At 44.0% G+C, this 19706-nt stretch overlaps 1 pseudogene across 1 annotated transcript in view; it reads left to right on the forward strand.

Annotated features, from left to right (window-relative positions):
- The window catches only part of LOC147830557 (sodium/myo-inositol cotransporter-like), a 36955-nt pseudogene extending 20047 nt beyond the window's left edge, over nucleotides 1–16908 (forward strand). The window contains exons 4-8 of the transcript XR_015439049.1: nucleotides 3021–3265; nucleotides 3477–3611; nucleotides 3852–3958; nucleotides 6228–11350; nucleotides 13131–16908. The product of XR_015439049.1 is annotated as a sodium/myo-inositol cotransporter-like (transcript). The remainder of the gene's footprint in view (nucleotides 1–3020; nucleotides 3266–3476; nucleotides 3612–3851; nucleotides 3959–6227; nucleotides 11351–13130) is intronic.
- Nucleotides 16909–19706: the final 2798 nt, after the last annotated feature.

Raw genomic sequence — 19706 nt, forward strand, 5'->3', positions numbered from 1 at the left:
AGCAAACAAATATACGAAAAAATATTCAACATCACTGGTCATTCGAGAGATGCAGATGAAAACAACACTGAGATTCCACCTCACCCCACAAAGAATGGCTGCTATCAAGAAATCAACAAATAACAAATGCTGGCAGGGGTGTAGGGAGAAAGGAACCCTTCACCATTGCTGGTGGGAGTGCAGACTGGTGCAACCACTGTGGAAATCGGTAAGGAGATACCTCAAAGAACTAGGGCTGGAGGTCCCATTTGACCCAGCTATTCCCCTGCTGGGTATTTTCCCAAAAGAATTAAAAGAATCATACCACAGTGATATATGTGCACCCATGTTCATAGTGGCACAGTTTGTAATAGCTAAAGCTTGGAAGCAGCCCAAGTGCCCATCACCTGGAAACTGGATAAAGAAGATGTGGGGTTTTTAATAAAATGGAGTACTACTCAGCCATAAAGAACACAAAACTAGAGTCAATTATAACTAAATGGATGCATATCGAGGCCATCCTCTTAAGTGAAATAAATAGGACACACGTGTGTAAATACCGAATAGTTTCACTAGTCTGAGAAACTGATAGTGTAACCAAGGGTTAAATTGATTAAAATGAATAATTGATAATTTGAAATAGGAAAAAAGGTCCAAAGACGAAGGAGTGAAGGGAGGGGAAGGGGAAAGGAAAAGAGGGAAAGGAAAAACTATGAGAAAAGAAAAAAAATGGAAATGAAATTCATGTAAATAGAGAAGGGCAGAGAGGGTGAAGGGCGCACAGGTAATGGGGAAAACAAAATAAGAACCAAGTTACATCATGTACAGGTACAAACACCCAATGATAAATGTAAATGAATTGTATATCTAAAATGTACCAATAAAAGAACTAAAAAAAAAAGATTAGTTATGTTCTTCTTGCCTGATTTGGAAGAAGTAGACAGCAGTGGGCCTGGCAGGAAGACTTGTCACCGTGAAATAAAAAGAAGAACAAATAAGAAGTCTTTTCTCCTCAGAAGTCCCCACACATCCCTGTTTCAAAAGCAGGGCTTTGTGCTTCCTGAAACAAAACCCTCAGCACAGGAGTTGAACTTGTGGGTTTCAGCAGTGAGGGGCTCACACGTTCGCTGAGATAGATGCCTGCTGCTACCCAGGGTTCGCTGCCATCTTGCCAAGGGAGCCATTTCTCTCCAGTCACCCCGGGCAGCCTGCTGGAGAGATACCCATGGTCTCAGGTGGAGACGCCCTCAGCCTTCCTTCCCAGAAGAGAGCAAAGGAAAGGAAACGCTAAGAAGATTTTGCCAGCTTGGGTTGTAATTTCTTCCCTTTAATGACAAGTTCTTGGGATGTTTACTCATTGTTCCCATTTTTTTTTTTCCCAGAAAAGGTTGTATCTCTGCCTCCCAGGGTTTTACAAGTAATGCTGACACATTTTTGAAGCAGCAGTCCTTAAACAATACTTTCTTTCCTCCTAGTTTTTCATTATGAAGTTAGCATTATAGAAGTAGGACTTATGAAATACTTTGCCTGTGGTTTTGAGATCATATTGAGGCAACAGCAACAAGGGAAATGGGTGGGGAATTATTAATGCTATTGAACTTGTATTCTCTCACGCCACACACACTCTAGAAAGTTACCCTAAGCTCCCCAAATCCCTTTTTGCTCTCATCAACTTTAGCTCCTCTCTTTTGAAATAATCTGAAATATGAATGATTTTACCCAGTAAATAATGTAGACTAAGTGTGGGACCATGCTTTGCAAATAAGAGGTGACCAACAAGTTGTCCCAGAATGAAAGAAATTCAGCTGTGATTTTTCTGGCATGGCTTAGGAGAGATGAACTCTAATAAATCTTTCTTTTTGTTTCCTTCAAAATAATGTTGACTCCTTTCTAATGCCTGTTCTTTGCATTAAATTGTATAGTTTAAAAATGAGAAAATAAAAACCACCTATAATCCTGTCATTGCAATGACAGTTTTTTGACGTGTATTTTTTTGCATTTTCACCATATTCGTATGTATGTATAGTCATCACATGTACATATGTCTGTCAGGTATGTTTTCTGTTTCTTTTCCCCTTAGTGTTATATTATGAGTATTTTCCCAAATCATTCATATTTTTCCAGGATGTGATTTTCTTTTCTTTTCTTTTTTTTTTTTTGGTACCGGGGATCAAACTTCGGACCTTGCACTTGTGAGGCAGGTGCTGGAACCACTGAGCTAAATCCCCGGCAACCAGGATGTGATTTTTACTGAAAAATCATATAAATATTTTACAAAAAAAAATTTAATTATTGCCATTTGGTAGTCAAGAGTACTTCCAATATTTTAATATTTTAAGTACTACAGCTATATTTATAAATATAAATATTTAATATTATATATAGTACAGCTGCGAACTCTGTATATAAAATCTATTTGTAGTTTGTTTCCTTATGATCGATTTCATAATTGACACTACAAAGTACAGGAGTACCGGCAATGTAAGACACTTTTATTGTGGATGACACACAGCATAAAGAAAAGTAGCAGAGCAGTATAGATGCCCCTTCCCCATCACTCAGCCTCAACACTGCGGGCCACGGTGCCGTGCTGGTGCCACCCAGCCTCTCCTACACGGCCCCTCTCATTCGGGGGACCCCGCGGCTGCTTCATGTGTCTCTGACCAGCCTGCACATCTTCCCATGGCCACCATCCAGGTTCCCCTCGCACAACCTGGATAAATGCTCCTTCCTTTCTTCGCTCTTCTTGGGTGGAGAGTCCCAGAAGTGATTCTTAGGGTGCTTAGTTCCCTTCCTAACACACTTAGTGGTTGGATCTGTCCCTACACAGTGGGGCAAGCACTCCCCACCCTCCCGAGGTAGGACGCTCCTGGGTGACCTTGTGTCCTGCGTCATGGTATCCATGCCCTTGGGACATTCCTCTGCTTGAGTGTGGGCTGGAACCAGTGACTCTCTTCCAGAAAGAGCACAGCAACAGAGACAGAATGCCACTCCCAGGAGACTTCCATCTTGCTTGTTGCTCTTGCTGTCCCCTTTTGCAGCCCTCCTTCCAAAAGAAGCAAGCTGCCCTGTCCTTGGTAGCCCTATGGAGAAGCCCATGTTGGAAGGAACGATGTCATCAACCAACAGCCAACATCCAACTGAACAAGCTGGGGAACAGGTTTCCCCTCCAGCCACCCGCCCTGAAACCCTCAGCAGATGCCTCTGGTGCAGCCTAGAGAGACACCCCAAGTAAGGGGCATCCCCCTAAGTGGCTCCTGGATTCCTGGCCTGCAAAAACTGTGAGGTAAGATGTATGTTGTTGAAGGTAGCCAGGTTTGGGGTTACCACGTAGCACTTGGAATGCAGGAATAGATAACTGAATAGATAACTTGCTGTTATCTCCCCATGTCAGATATGTTAAATCAATTCTTCTCTTGCTTTCTCATTTTTCTTAGTGCCTTTGATCAACAAATGTTTTTAATTTTGGTGTTTGATTCACCATTTTTCTTCTTTAGGACAGTGCTATCTAAAAATTTTACCTAGAGGTTGCAAAGATATTCTTCCATACTTGCATCTCAAATGTCTTTAAAAGATGTGAAGAAAAGAAGGTGGATGTCCTAGAGAGCCTAGAAGAGAAGGAAGAACGAGGGGTGAGTTTTCAGCTTTCCTTATTGCCATTATGGAGTCTGGCTGGTAAACTGCAGAACCCTCTGCTCTGGATAGCCAATAGATGCAGACAGAAAAGTTAAAAATAAAAGCCAGTTTCCCCTCATCAAAGGATGGGGAAAAGGGCAGCCTCACAACAAAGAATGCTTTTAGCAATGCCCACCCCACTCCACTCAAACACCAATGGGAAAACTACAGTCTCTTTCCTCTCTGTTCAAAAGCAGATTGGGTGTCCTGGTTTCCCCTCTGGGTGAGGTCTGCAGGCCGGCCAGAAGCTGATCTTCCATTCTCTACACAGTGGAAGAAAAGCGTGCTCCATCTTTTGTGCTGGGTGAGTGGGGGGGGGGGAGTAGTTAATGCAGGGTCTGGGTGGGTTGAGCCTCCAGGCTCCTGGGAAGCAACAAGAATTAATGAGGCCGCATGGTCACCACTAGTTGGAAAAGACGCAGGCAGACCCACAATGCCCCGCTCTCAGCGATTGACAGAATTCCAAGGCAGAAAACTATTGTGACTATTCAAGGTCCTTTATGTTTTTCCTATAAATTTTGACTCAATCTTCACTTTTGGCATAAAATCCCACTTGGATTTTAATTGAGATTGTTTAGTTGAGGTTGCAGATCTGTAGGTCAATTTATGAAGAAATGACCTCTTACCATTGTCTTTTAATCCTTCTACTCACTTACTTAGGTCTTTCATTTATTTCTGCTATCAATAGTTCATAATTTTCATGTACAGGCCTTACACATATTAAGTTTACTCTTAGGCATTTCAAATTTTTGATAATGCTTTCAATATTTTTTAAAAAATAAAAATGTCAGCTGGGGATTTAGCTCAGTGGTTCCGCCGCCTGCCTTGCAAGCTCAAGGATCCGAATTCAATCTCCAGTACCAAAAATAATAATAATAATAATAATAATTTTAAAAATAAAAATTTTTTGTTGTCGTTGGTTAGTAACCTAAAGATGTTGCTTCATTGTTTTCTTTCTTCCATAGTTTCTTTAAGAAGCAATATTCATTTTCATCACTGTTCCCTTTGTATGAAAAGTGTCATTTCTTTGTCATGATTCAGTGCTTTTATCTTTTTTTTTTTAGCAGTATAAACATATAGTTATTTAATTTATTTTTCTTGCATTGGCTAAGCACCTTCAGTCATAAATGTAGCTTTCTCCAACATAAAATTTTTGCTTATGATTATTCAAAAAATTGTGTGCTGTCTGCTGTCTCTCCTTTCCCTCTATGACTTTAAATATATGCATTTTAGACCTTTTGATATAATCCCATAAATCCTGCAAGCCCTGTTAATTTTTTTCAGCCTTTGGTCTTTTTTCTTTGTATTCTGCATATTGAATAATTTCTACTAATTGAAATTCAAATTTACTAACTTTTCTCTGTCATCTCAATTTTTCTGTTTAGCTTATCTAGTACATTTTAAATTTTAGTTATTATAGTTATCAATTATAAAATTTCCATTTGATTCATTTTTACAGTCTTCACTTCCATGAATTTTTACTTATTATGAGGATATTTTCCTGTTATTCATTGGTCAGAATTATAATACTTGTTTTAATAAATTCTTGTCTACTAATTCCTACATCCAGGTCACCTTAGGGTTTACCTCTATTCATTGTCTTTTCCCTGGAAAACTGCTCACATTTTATTGTTTCTTTGTATACTAAGTATTTTGAGTTATGTGCTGGATACTGTGAATTTGTGTATTGAAGACTTTGGATTTTGATGTATTTCTGCAAAGGGAGTTACGATTGTGTGTGTGTGTGTGTGTGTATTATGGGCAATTAACTTTCTTGGACTCAAACTGCAAATTATATCCTTGGATGAGAGTTCAAATTACAATTCAGTTCTTACAGTCTTTGATGACTTGGTTATAGTCTGTGTACTCATGCAAGATCACAGCCAAGGCAGATATTGGCAAAGACTATACATAAAAGGTATTGGTTCCTCTCTCTGATTCTCTCCTTTTTTGAAATTTCTTCTCATTTTGCAGCAGCTAGATTACCCTGAACTCTGTATCATTTCTTTAGTTCAGAAATACTGGATTTCTCTCAAGGTTTTAGTTAGCTTGCACAATGCTGGCTGTCACCTGTCTTCAGACTAAAGGCCATAATGTTATAGTTGGAATCCAATATGGCCCTGGGAAAGGCTCTTTGAGTTAAAGCCTTGGCTGCTGATGGGCCTTTGGGAATTGACTGGATCATGAGGGTTCTGAGTCTAACAGTGGATTAACCCACCTATGAGTTTATAGGTGCATGGACTGTTAGTAGGTAGGGATTCAGTTGAAGGGAGTGGGTCACAGGGGCAGGATCTTGAGGACTGTATCTTTATATTGGCCCCTGACCTCTCTGGCTCTTTTGTCTCACCCACTCAGCTTTTTGGCTGCCATAGAATTAGCAGTTCTCCTTGCCACTTGATGTTTCTACCTCACAAGGGAGCCAACTAACCATGGACTGGACTCTGTGAAGCCATCGGCTAAAATAACACTTGCTCTTTTGAGTTGTTTTTCTCAGGTGTTGGTCACAGTGATGACAAGCTGACTAACACACATAAGAAATGGGAAACTCATTTTGTGACATTTTCTCATTTCAGGTGTCAACTCCCTTCCTGAATCTGCCTGATTTTGTTCATATTCTAGTCCTTTAGGTAATATTTTTGTTTGTTTTATTTTTGCTCAGAGCTTATTGTTGTCATCTGTGAAGTCTGCTCAGTAAAAGTCTATTAGCCAAACTAAAAATGAAATATCTAATAATATACATTTAATTAAAAAAATCCAAGCCAGGTGTAGTGACGTATATCTGTAATCCCAGCACTTGGGAGGATGAGTTTCATGAGTTTCATCATGATCAAACTGGAATACATAGCAAAACTTTGTCTCAAAAAAAAAATCAATTCTACATTTTTGCTTGTATATGGAATTACAATGGGTTTTTGTATAAAGACCTGTGTCTTGTATCATTGCTAAATTTACTTTACAGTTCTAGCTACTTTCTTGTAGATCTTTAATATATTCTATATATCCATTTTATCTGTGGCAATTTTACATTTTTCCCCCATCTGTATGTCTTCTATTTGTTTTTCTTGCCTAACAATACCACTTACAAATCCAGTGCCATATTGAATACAAGTAGAAATAGATATCTTTTCTTGGGCTTGGTTTAAATTAGGGTAAAAATATGTGTTCTTCCATCCTTACATGTAATGTTTTCATAGATGTCCTTTTCAGGACATTCTCTTTTACTCTTACTTTGTTGAAATTATACATTGGCATTTAATGTTGTCGACTGCCTTTTCCTGCATCTTTTGAGACTTGAGTTTTCTCCTTTAATCTGCTAATATGGTGAATGATGTTGATCCTTCAACATTAAACCACCTTCCATTCCCAGGATGAACTTGGGAATGCACGTGATGTGTGCAGTCCTGATATGTTTTCCCTTCCCTATGTTGTTGGGTTTAATTTGCCAAGATTGTGTTGAAGATTGTGGCTCCATATTTCTGAAGGACATCTGTCTTTGTTTATTGTACTGTCTTTGGTTTTCTTATGAAGATACTGATGAGCTAATAAAGTGAAGGGAATTGTTTGATCCACTTCTACTTTCGAATGTGTTTTTGTAGGATTATTGTTTCCTTCATAAGTGCTTGATGAACTATCCTGGTGCAGCTATTTGTACCTGGTGTTTTCCTTGTTGAAATATTTTACATTACGAATTTAATTTCTTTAAGGTTCTCAGCCTTTTGTATTATTTTAGCTTCTGTTTGGTAATTTATGCTTTTCAAGACATTTTTTCATTTTGTTTAAATTGCCATATTCATTGGCACAAAATTACTCATATTATTCCCTTAACCTTTCAATGTCTGTAGGATATCTAACAATTTCCCCCATTATATTCTTGACGTTGGTAACTTATGTTTTCTCTCCTTTTATCTTAAAGAATGTTAATTTATCCATCACAGGCTCTTGGGAATGTTAAAACACTGGGCAACAGCCTGGAAGGGTGGCACCTTGGGCTAGCCAGTTCCCTGTGGCCAAGGGAATTTGCTCTGTTAGGGACACAGCTGTGGGCTGTTAGCAGTTAATATTCCCAGCCAGTGGGGGGGCGGGGCATGGGCTCAGCCGACTCTTCGGCTGAGGAGTGATTCTTGGCAGAGAATAGCGTTATCCCCTTCAGAAGAGAAAACACATTTTGGATGTGAGATAAAATTTGAGCAAAAGCAGGGTGTGAAATACAAAGAGATTTGTAGAGACCATATGGAATTGGGTTGGGGAGGGACAAAGTTCAGGGAAATAAATGTGGAAGGGTCCCAAATTAGTGCTGAGCAACTTGGGTTCCCTAAGCCCCGGGGCCAGAAAAATGGTGATGTCCATGTAGAGACAGTGACAAGCCTGCCCAGTAACTGTCAGCGCTGCACACTGAGGCTCATGACCACAAGCCGATGAGCACTAGGCTAGGGGGTATATATATTCGCTTTTACTCAATGAGTATGAGCATGCCTCTTGGTCAGCCTTCTGATCAAGGGTAATAGGCTCTCAAATCTTAAGTCCAGAACTGAAAACTTAGCTCTGGAAAAAGAGATTTGTTATTGTGTATTTTAGATGGGTTTTAAACAAAAGAATTCTCTCTGAAAAGGAAAAAGAATATCTTGCAATGATTTCTTTGATAGCCATTTGAGTATTCACATGTAATTATAGTATTTTTCATTCAAAGGACCCAGAAGTGAATGTGTCACTCAAATATAGTTTCTTTATCACTCCCCCAGTTCTGTCATTCCATAATGAGATGTGAAAGTCTTTATTTTCCTCCTAGTTTTTGCCAGGAACAGAGTCTGTTTCTGATATATAGAGGGTGTCCTTCCTTTCTTCTTTAATTACTCAAAATTCCTATTCTTCTTGCCATCAGAATCTGTTCCCAAGAATGTGTCTGAAACTCAGGGAACAAATGCCGGCTATCCTGTGGGTTATCCCATCCAGGTCAATTTGCAGGCTTCCTAGGAATCCAAACGATGAGGAAGATGAAATCTTAATTAGCTGGTAAATATATTCCCCACAGATGCCCACAAATCTGGTTCTCCAGAGCTGCCATGTGTCCTTGACCTACTGGTCCAGTTGTCCCCAAACCTCTGCCTGTTCCCTGCTCTGCTTTAGCAGGCGGCTTCAGAATTGCCCCACGAAAGAACATCGAACTCATCATCTCCCTTCCACATCCACATTCTCATCTCTCTCCTCCTCTGTTCTTCATTTCTGTTCATCCTTCAACCAACCAGTTCCAGGTCTCAGTGTCACCTTTGGCTTTCTCCTCTGCATTGCTTTTCATACTCAATCATCCACCCAGCCATGACCGTTCTACCATGAAATCACACTGTAAGTTTTCTATTCATTTTCATGTGTGCTGCCACATTCTTGGAACATATTCTTGTTCTCTGGCCCCAGATGCTATGTTAGCCTCCTGACCTCTGTTCTTATAAGATTTCTGTTCTCCAGTCCCACCTACATGGTGAGAAAATTAATTTTCTATATCACATGTTCTAAATTCTTTAATGATGTGTGTTTCCTTACAATCATCAATCTTTTGGGCTCAAATAACTTTTTTCTTGCACTCTTTTCCTATAAACAACCCACCCAGTTTTGTTCCATTCTAAGCAGGTCTTCCTTTGGCCTGTCCTTTTGTAAGAGCTCCTCCCCACAAACATGAGAAGAACTCTGCTGTTCACCCAAGTTTTCAACCCTCAGCTTAGTTCCTCTTTTCTCCATGGTAACTTCTCCGGCCCCTCTGGCATGGAGATTTCTCCCTGGTTCTCTGAACACCTGTAACTTGAGCTGTCTATCTACTTGGTACTGATTGCCTCATATTGTTAGCTCCCTTTTCTTGAGGTGCAGGGTGTTATGAGACATAGCGGTGACCCAGGTCCCCGTTCTGCTAGAAGTGGATCTCAGGAAGAGCCTTTCTTTTGTGGAGCAAATGGGAAAAGCTAAGAGAAGGGAAAACAACTCCATGTAACCAAGTGCTGGCTGAAGAGTCTGCTGCTTTTTGATACGACACTGTCCAGAGGGAGATAGGCCTTCAGGTGAGAACAAGGAGGACTTACCCTGCACACACACACACACACACACACACACACACACAAGTTCTTGGGGGACAATATATTATACTTCCGAGTACCCGTGCTGTGCCAGGCAGGACTGTGACTGTAAGGAGTCTGTCTGCTAAGCTGGGTGTTTGTCTTCAGTGTGTCTAGATTGTTTCTCCCCTACACACTCAGTTCCTATGGCTCCACCATGGTCTTCGGTGGTGATTTCAATATGCACATGCATCCCAGTGATGAGGCAAGGAGACCCACTGGGGTTTGGGAAGACTATAAAATGAAAACAAAACAAATACACACACACGCACACAATATCATCCTTTAAATTTTTACTTTGTTGGTATGTTTTACAATGTACATGCAAAGTGGAATTGTCATGTAATAACCACTGCTTAGCAATGACAATGCTAGAGTCATACGTATCCTTTGAGTGAGCCTAAATGTTACATTTCCATACCCAATATACTTCAGGAAGCTGAATGCTTTAAAAATACAGATTCCTAGACCCGGTGGGAAACCTGCTGGGTCAGTACTGGGTAAATGGTGGGTACAACTCTCTATCCAGTGTAATGAGTGCATCCAGCGGCCACCTCTGCTTTCCACTGAAATCTAAGCCCCTTGTGTCTTTTGCAGAGGAAATCAGGGAGGGCCTTTACAAGTACAGTGACTTTCGAGGCCATGGTAATGGGTAGCAAGCCCACACCTGCAGTCCCACCTTCTGTCTTAGATCCTTTGCTTACTCTTTCCCTTTCAAGTGGCTGATTTTTAAGCTCTGGGCAGTGATTTGTAGCAATTCCCAGACTCTTGCTTCTCCCACTGTATCACTCTGGAACCTTCCCAGGGGTTTATTATCCGTGGAATGATGCCCAGTATGATGTCATGAATACTCTTGCTAGCGAATCCTGCAGAAATCGAGAAAGTTCAAGTTGTGGCACAAATGGCTTGGGGTCCAGTTGGAACTCACAGGAAACAAATGAAGGCTGTGAAATCATGCTGATTATGATTGGAAAATGCAAAAGCGCTTGAGCTTTTGGAGATGTAAGAAACACCAGTGAAGGGCCTCTCATAAATCCATGGTCCACAGAGGTGAATGAGTTCAAGGTCTCCACAATGAAAACAGCAAGTGGAGAAAGAGGAACAGATTTAGGGAGATGCGGGATACATTTGTTATCTATTTCCCTGTAACGAATGACCTCACAATTCAGTGCCTTCACAAACAGCATTTTTATTATCTCCTGGTTTCTCTGTTTCTCCCCTTGTCCCTCTGGGCTGAGCGCTTCTCACAGATGCCTGAGTGAGTGCTGCACAGTGTTGGCTGGGCTTGTGGTTTCATTTGAAGTCTTCCAAGCATGTGACTGTTAGTTCATCAAGGGCTCTGGGACTCGGGGGCTTTGGTCCTCACTTCCTTTCTCCAGAGCGTCACCATAGCCAGGCACCAATGTGGAGGCCAGGAGAGCAAGAGAGCAAAGACAAGATGGAAATCCCAGTCTTCACATCACAACTGACATCCCATCTCCTCTGCCACATGCTGCTGGAGAGACTCACTTGATCCAGTCCACACTCCGGGGAGGGGATGACCCAGGGTGTGAGTCCCTGGCAGCGGTGACCACAGCCCCCGTTATGTTGCTGCCACGGTGAGTTTGAACATTTGTTTGTGGGTGGGGTAGGTGGAGGCGTCCAGCAGGAGCACGGATGTCTGGACTGAAGCTCTGGGGATGTCTGGGGTGGAGACACAGCTAGGAGAGTTAACAGTATGTTATAAGCAGGGGCTGAAATCATGGGAATAGATAAAGTCAGCCAGGAAAAACATTTTTTGAGGTCTCCACTAATTACTAGTGTCCACTAATTACTAACTTTTAAGAGAAAATTCCAATTGAAAGTAAAAATAAAAACAGATGTAGAAAAAGATAAATGTCACCAATCACGGCTACTTATCACTCCTAACTTAACTACACTTTCACAGTGGCCATGGAAATTTGGGTTTGAGCCTGGGGCATTTCCTGGTGTTATTTGAATATTATTAAGATCCCGAGAAAAAGCTCGTTGTCTCTACAAATTTCTTTCTTTTTTTTTTTGGTACCCGGGATCGAACTCGGGACCTTGCGCTTGCAAGGCAGGCAATGGAACCACTGAGCTAAAACCCCAGCCCCAAATTTCTTGGTGTAGGTGACTAACTGAAACCTGGAAAGTCTCCTGGTGGAGAAGAACCAAGTCGAGTTTGGTGTCCAGCAGTTTTAGATGAGAGATCAGACAGATCTTAGTATTTCCAAGTTTGGGGTGATGGATATTATAAATATTCATATAGTAAGATTAATTATAGTCAATTAAGAGCAACTTCCCTAGGCCCACACTAACCCTCCTCTCCATGCCCAGGGAGTGTCACAGAAACCAGGAGAGCCAGATTATGCCACAGGGAATGGTGGCGAAATGCCTCGCCCTCCCCCGTGCTCCTGATCCCTTCTCTGTATTTTACCTCCTGCTCATCCCTGCCTTCTGGAATGTTCTCCTGAGACTTCTACACAGCCCAACCCAATCCTCCTTCCAAGCTTCTGCTCAACTCTCAGCTCTTCCATCAAGTTTTCCTGACTGGACCCGCCCACCCCACCTCCTGCCTCCCTGAACACCTGCTGCCTTGGTGACCTAGTTTGGACAGGAATCCCCAAGCCATTTTCTGTGCTAATCTTTTTCTACTACACCAAAAGTTGGTAAACTTCTGCTCATAGGACAAACCACACCCCACTGCCTATTTCCACATGGCCTGTAAGCTGTGGACAGTTAATTGCATTTGTAAATTGTTGGACAAGATAAAGTTGTTAGACAGGACTACATATGAAAATCAGATAAAATTGAAATTTCATTGCTCATAGGTGAAGTTTGATTTTTGTCCATAAAATGCTTGAGAAAATATGCTTTGGTTTGCCTCTTGGCTCATGAAGCCTGAAATGCTTATTATCTGTCACCTCTTGGAAGTTTGCTGATGTGCAGTCATTTTCTCTCTCCTGAGGAAGGGTGGGACCCACTGGGGCGGGAAATAGTACTGACACTTTCTAGTGGCTTCTTCTGGGTCTAGCATAGTGTAGAACCCAGAGCTGGTGCTGGGTAAACACCAGCTGAATGGAGCTAAGAGAGAATGTGTTTCTAATTTGTGATGGACACGTTGTTATACCCTTCCTTGCTGGCCAGACCTCTTCTTTGTTCCCCCTGCTGTTGGGCTGGTATCTCTTGTGTCTGGTAGAAAAAATGTCAGGGAATATACCAGGGTGGGTCACAAAACTCATGAGAAACACAGAGTGAAATGAAATCTGGGAACCAGAGCTTTTGTTTTGGGTGGAGAGGAACTGTTTGCTTTGGGGGATTGAGGTAATGAAAGTTATTCCAATAACATAATTCTCTATTGTACATGTTCTCTGGCAGAAGCACAGCTAGGGAGTCCTCACCCGGGGACACCTTCTGCAGAAGGCAAGGGTTCGACTCTGAAGTGCTGAACAAATTCTCCACCCCATTCAGGGAAGACGAAACCCCACGTTCCCCATGGGTCTGAGGATGTGGAAAGCACCATATGCACAGAGCCTGGAAGGAAACCCAGATATAAAAACTGTCGTTTTAGACTGGTGGGATTGTAAAAAAGACTTTTAAAAAACTCAAAGTGGTTAGTAGTTCTACAATAAATAAAATTTTCTGAAAAATAATGGAAACGAAAAAAATTCACATTCCTTTCCCAGCGTATATCAATTTTTGCTCATTGTTTTTAAAAAATCTTTTTTAGCCTTTTTCTCTCTTATAAAATCAAACACTGAAGAGGAAGTTGCCTAGGATTCTGGGTATAAAATGCAGACAAACACATACACATTTTTCCCAAGCCTTGACCTCTCTGGAACATTACTTGAATTGCACTTATCCTGGGGCCTGCTCAGAGCTGAGGCTCAACTCGTGGTCCTCAGCTATGTAGAATCCTTGTCCCTGCTCTAGGCCTTAAGGTTCTTGCAAGCAGAAGTGGATCCTCTTTCTGATGGAAGCTTCAGCTTTCTGCACAATGCCTGGCATAAGGAGCTTGGATTTCAGTCAAGATCATGAAATAAATAAATGAACTAAACAAAAAAGGAAAAAAAAAAAAGAGACATAGAGGCACTATGATGGCAACCAGCAACTTAGTTCTACCTTCAGGTCCCCAGAGCTAAGACTTGTTCATTCACATTATCTGCCAGGATGGAGTGATGGGACACTGTGGCGCCATCGGGTGGTGGGACAGACTGATGCTCAGTCAGTGCCTGGAGGGCTGGAGGCCCTTCTTCAACAGAATGAAAAGGAAGGATGGAGTGAGGTTTGGAAGTTACCACCCCTTCAGCAGATAGCCAGAAAGTTCACTCATTTGCTTGTTCATTCAACAAGTACTTATGGAGCCCCGGGTGTGTGCACTGAATGGTTCTGTGCGATGAGGGTGTGACTGAGAACTAGAAATTGAAGCAGGCAGGCTGGAAGTTGACTACAGCAGCTCTCCTGATTCCCTGTTTCTTGGCAGAAAGACCAATGCAGCTAGGATTGATTCACCAGAAGAGCATCACCCTGAAGGGGATCTATGTGTTTATGCTATCGCCACTGCAGAACTACACTAATCTCTATCTTATCTCAAAGTCAAGCTCAGTGAACCATCTCATTAGCTGATAATACCTTTTTGGAACTTAAAGCATCCCAGAGTTGATCGCATTGCTTCTGACAGAGAGCCCACTCTGATACAGATATTTATTTATCCAAGAGATAAAAAGTGATGAAAGTGGTTTTGAGGCTAAAATGCCAGAAGGTTCCAAGTGATCAAATGACCAGCAAACTCTTTGTCTTTTGTGACAGTTTTTAGGAGACTGTGCAACCCCAGTTAAGAAGTGGAGGAAAATTTAAACTGTCTCCTTCAAAGTTTATCATAACCACCACCATCAAGATAGCAAACCAAAGCACAAAGACCTTGGCCTCTTGTGTATAGTGTAGTTCACATATGGTTTGCACTTGACTGAGGTTACTAATGAGTAAAAACACTAGACATTCTGTCATTTGGACACTTATTCACGAGTTATCAGAATGAGTGCTGGCCTGGAGACAGCGGACATTGCCACAGTGGCCCTGTAGCCTATCCTGGTCATGTGCACTGGGTCTTTTGTCATGTGGAAATCGCATAGCAGTACTGTGAGTGAATACTTCTTGGCGGGGCGCTCTACAACCTGGGTAGCAATTGGTGTCTCTCTGTTTGTGAGCAATATTGGGAGTGAGCACTTCACTGGGCTGGTGGGAGTAGGGGCTGCAGATGGATCTGCAGTAGGCACAGGGGAATTCAATGCCTTACTGCATTTGCAACTTCTGGGATGGATTTCCATCCCAATTTACATCCAATCGGGGTATACACCAGGTCCAAATTCTTGTCTGAGCAATTTGGTGGCCACAGGATTCAGGTCTATTTTGTAGCCTTGTCTGTGACTCTCAAATCTTCACCAAACCCTCAGTGGCTCTGTATTCTGGTGCCCTCTTTATTCAGGAGTCTTTGGGTTGGAGCCTTTATGTGTCTGTCATCCTGTTCCTGCTCATTGGCATGACTGCTTTGCTGACTGTCACTGGAGGCCTTGTGGCAGTGATCACCACAGGCACTCTGCAGGCTCTGCTCGTGATTATGGGCCACTCACACGTTTGATTATTAGTGTGATGGAGTCTGGTGGGTGGGAGGAAGTTAAGAAAAGGTACATGTTGGCTTCACCCAGTGTGTCTTCCATTTTGTTGCCCCAGAACCTTCCAACACAAATTCTTGTACTGTCCACCTGAAGCCCTAAAAATGTTGCGGGATCCTATAGATGCAGATGTTCCATGGCCGGGATTCATTCTTGGACAGACTCCAACCTCAGTGTGGTACTGGTGTGCTGACCAAGTCATAGGGCGGAGGGTCCTAGCAGCCAAAAACATTGCTCATGCCAAGGCTGTACTCTTAATGGCTGGCTTCTTGAAGCTTCTGCAGTGTTTGTCATAGTTGTCCCAGGAGTGATTTCCAGGATACTGTTTGGTGATGATATAGCTTGCATCAACCCAGAGCATGGCATGAAGGTACATGGAAGGAAGCCCAGCTGGGTGCTCCAATATTGCTTACCTGTCCCTGGTGATGAAACTGGTTCCTGTGGGCTGTCAGGGCTTGATGATGGCAGTGATGATCGGAGCTCTGAGTGAATTGGACTCTGTCTTTAACTGTGCCAGTACCATGACTTGTACAAACTCATCCACAAGAGGGCAAGCTCCCAGGACCTAATGATTGTGGGGAGGATATTTGTGTTTTTATGGTGCTGATCAGCATAGCGTGGGTGCTAATCACCGTGGAGATGCAAGGAGGCTGATGTACCTTCACATTCAGGGGGTGGCAGGTTACCTGATGCCCTCAGTGGTGACCCTGTCCCCTCACATCACCTCCCAAGAAGGAAGAGATTTGCACCATCACCTTTGGGTCTGCTGTAGGCCACGGTTTACATTTCCTTGACACCACCTCTCTCACGCCGCAACTACTCATAAGCCTGTTTCATCAGATTCAGGCTCTCACCTTGAATCAAGAATGTGTTAGTTTCCTCTGACTGCTGTGTTTGCTGATTTCTTGCAATCTGAGGGTAAGATGAAGGGGATTTAAGGATTCAGCATTTTATTCTATCAGTCGTATGAGGAGACATTGCAGGGCCCCTCGGCTTTTCGCCCTTACAGACAAAAGCTAAACTCATTGCTTTCAGATAACACAAGGGATTTGGACTAGATCCTCTCAAAAATTCAGATAACCTCGACTGCCTTAAACAAAGTACCAAAGCATTGACGGGGATGAGTGTAAGGGGTTTTGCTTCCCAGCCAGGGGCCCTCAGAGAGTCCCTCTCGATCTGCTGTTTCCCAAGTGGTCAAAGGCACCTCTAGGGCTGTGCCCTTCTCTCTAGGGAGTCAGTGGACCACAGTACGGAGAGTCCCAGGGGCGAGAGAGTCCCCATAAGTTCTACCTGTCAAGGAAGACCCCGGTGCTACTGCCAGGGCTTTGAGCAGAGACAGCTGCTTCGTAAGTGCTTGAGTATCACCAGGGATGCTTTGTGGATGCAACAGATCTCATCCTTCTGCAGGGGACACCCTCTGAAGGATCCCGGATCTGGTTTTCTCTCTCTGTAGGCCTCAAGGCACTCCATGGAAAATATCTTGATCCCAGGGACCTTGTCATTTGGCCTTATCCTTCGTCAGTGGGGAAGATCCGGTCCTGCTAATCTGAAGAGGAAACAGTTTATCCACACTGGGATACTCAGGTCTAGGATAAACCAGGAAATGGAGAGAGGTGGATGCAGAAGGGCAGTTTAAATTATGATACTATTTTGCAGCTAGATTGTTTCTGCAAAAGGCATGGAAAGTGGAATGAAATCCCCACTTCTCCCTCTGACCACCTTTATCCCATCATTCTTGCCACTTTCTGAAGCAGTTCTGGAGTCCTCTTTCCTGAGTGTCTTTAGATGTGCCGTCATGGCTGCCTTGATGTCCTGAACTGATTGCAAGCATTTAGCTTTCATGGTCATATTGACTTTGGGGAAGAGCAAGAAGTCACAAGGTGCTAAATTTGATGAATAAAGTGGATGAAAACACACCATATTTGCTGCAAACAAGCTAGATGTGGCAGTGCATGCCTATAATTCTAGCACTGAGGAGGCTGAGGCAGGAGGATTGCTGTAAGTTCAAGACCAGCCTGGGCTACATAGTGAGTTCAAGGCCAGCCTGACCTTATGTCAAAAACTAAAAATTACCGTCAACAGTTGATCAATGAGAGGTGATCAGAAACTTCAGTGACAGTTTAAATTAAAAAATTTATTGCAGTAAAAGGCACATTGCCCACCAATCTTCCTCAAAATACTTTGAATGCTTCCCCCTCTTTGAACACACATATTGTTCTTAGCAATGTGTCTTTTACTGTAACAAGTTTTTTTTTTTTGGTACCGGGGATCAAACTCTGGTCCTTGCGCTTTTGAGACAGGCAGCAGAACCACTGAGCTAAATCCCTGGCCAGCTGTAACAAGTTTTTAAAAAATCAAACATTACTGTATCTTTTGATTGATCAGCCCTTATACTTCCTTACCTCTCTGTATCTGGGGATCTTTTAAAAATATTCACACCAAAGGCTCCACCCCAACCTCTGGGTTTGGGTCCTGGTGTCAAGTTTCTTCGTAAGTTCCCTAGGTTGTTCTAGTGCATAGCCATACCCACCACCCTCTCTCTAAGTCTGAGTTAGAGGTCACTTCCTCTGGTCAGCCCTAGCCCAGTCATCTGTCTTGAAAGGAAGCAGGCTGTACTTGTAGGCCCTAACCATGGGGTCGTATTTGTGTCTAGTCTGCCCCTCCCCCAGACTCCCCGCTGGGTGAGGTGAGAAACCTTGGTGCCTTGCTTCCCACAAGTCGAGTTCTCTATGCTCCATAAGGAGTAGTTAGTGCTCAGTAGATACGTCTGGAAGGAATGATCTACTTTACTCAGCTTTACCAAGCTCGGATTCACGGGTCTGTTAAGAGACATTCGGTAGGTAGGCTTGGCCTTAGACTAGACAACATATTGAGAAGACTCTGACTTTGGATTGGTTCATATTTCCCACCGTCTCCACCTTAATGTGGCCTGTCCTAGCTGTCCGGCAGGTCCACTTTCACTACTATAATGTGCACGGTCTGTCCTGCAGTGGGGAAGAAGCTGAGTAACTTCCAGGTCCCACCCTCTGGGCATGAGCTGTCCCACAGCAGGACAGCCTCCTCCCACGGGGTGAGCGCTCAGGTACCTGCCGGCTCAGCTCCTATCCCTGGCTTGACAGCTGGTGGATGCCGTGTGGGGTTTCCTGGGAGCTCCAGTTCCGCAGCCAAGGCCCAGCGTGGGTTCCCAGACCCCAAAGTGTTTCAGGAGCCAGAAACACGGGCCTTGGCCCCGCCAGGGAGCCATCAGTTCTGCGTTTTCGAGGTCACTGAATTCACTGTGCTTTCATATTCTGAGTAGGCAGCCCCGAATGTATGCCTGGGTACGTGGTGTGTGTGCACACCTGTCTGTGTAAGTAGGGTCAGTCTGGGGAAGCCTCAATCTTTTTATTAGTTTTTTAAACTTTAAAGACATTTTTAGTTTTATGAGTTCACGTTTGCAGTACATGATTGCATCCCTCGCGGGGAGTTGGTGCAGGTGCATAACACAGCTTCGTTCTTTCATGCCCCTTCCCCTCGCCTTTGTCCCCTCCCTCCCTCGGTCCCCTTCCCACTTGCAAAGGCCTGTGTTCCTGTTTCTTGTTATCTATCTATTATTCTGCTCTTTGACTTGTTTATGCCTTGGGTTTTCATACAAGAGAGAGCACGCGAAGTCCAGCTCGTGTGTCTGATTTATTTCACGCATCTGTGGCCCGGCAACAGGAGCACGCGGCGCACCCCTGTCCCCGCCCCAAGTCCAGTCTGCACAGGTCAGACTAGTGGAGCTGCCTGGACTCAGGTGGGCGCCTGGGACTGGGCCTCGGGTGGGCTCTGGACCCCGCGTGACGAGGGGTGGCGGCGGCGCATCAGCCCTCGCGGGGACCCGGCCTGCAGAGCGCCCGGCTCCGGTGTCCAGGGCTCAGCGCGGCCCGGATAGAGCTCCTCGGCCGGCCCAGCCCGGCCCGCCGCCTGGCGCGCACTCTCGGGACAGGTGGTCACGGAAGAGCCTCCTCACTGATGGACTCTTCCCATCCCCTCGCCCCTCCCTAGGCTGGGAACCACACACCCGCTGTCCCCCATGGCTGGGCACCCCGCCACCCTGCCCCCCACCTCCGGTCACCCTGTCGCCCGGTCACCCCCTCCCGGCTGGCACCCCAGACACCCCACCTTCCCCCGATGGTTCTGCCCGCGCGCGGGCGGCTGCGCCGAGGCCAGGCTGGCAGCGAGGAGTGGAAAGGGAGGACGCGAGGGGCCGGGGTGGGGTGGAGACACAGGATGGAGGAGGGGGTGTCATTTTCTTTTTCTT

This window comes from Heterocephalus glaber, unplaced genomic scaffold, assembly GCF_053883595.1.
Source record: "Heterocephalus glaber isolate CG9 unplaced genomic scaffold, H.glaber_assembly_v1.0 deba00000122, whole genome shotgun sequence".
In the NCBI taxonomy this organism is placed as follows: Eukaryota; Metazoa; Chordata; class Mammalia; order Rodentia; family Bathyergidae; genus Heterocephalus; species Heterocephalus glaber.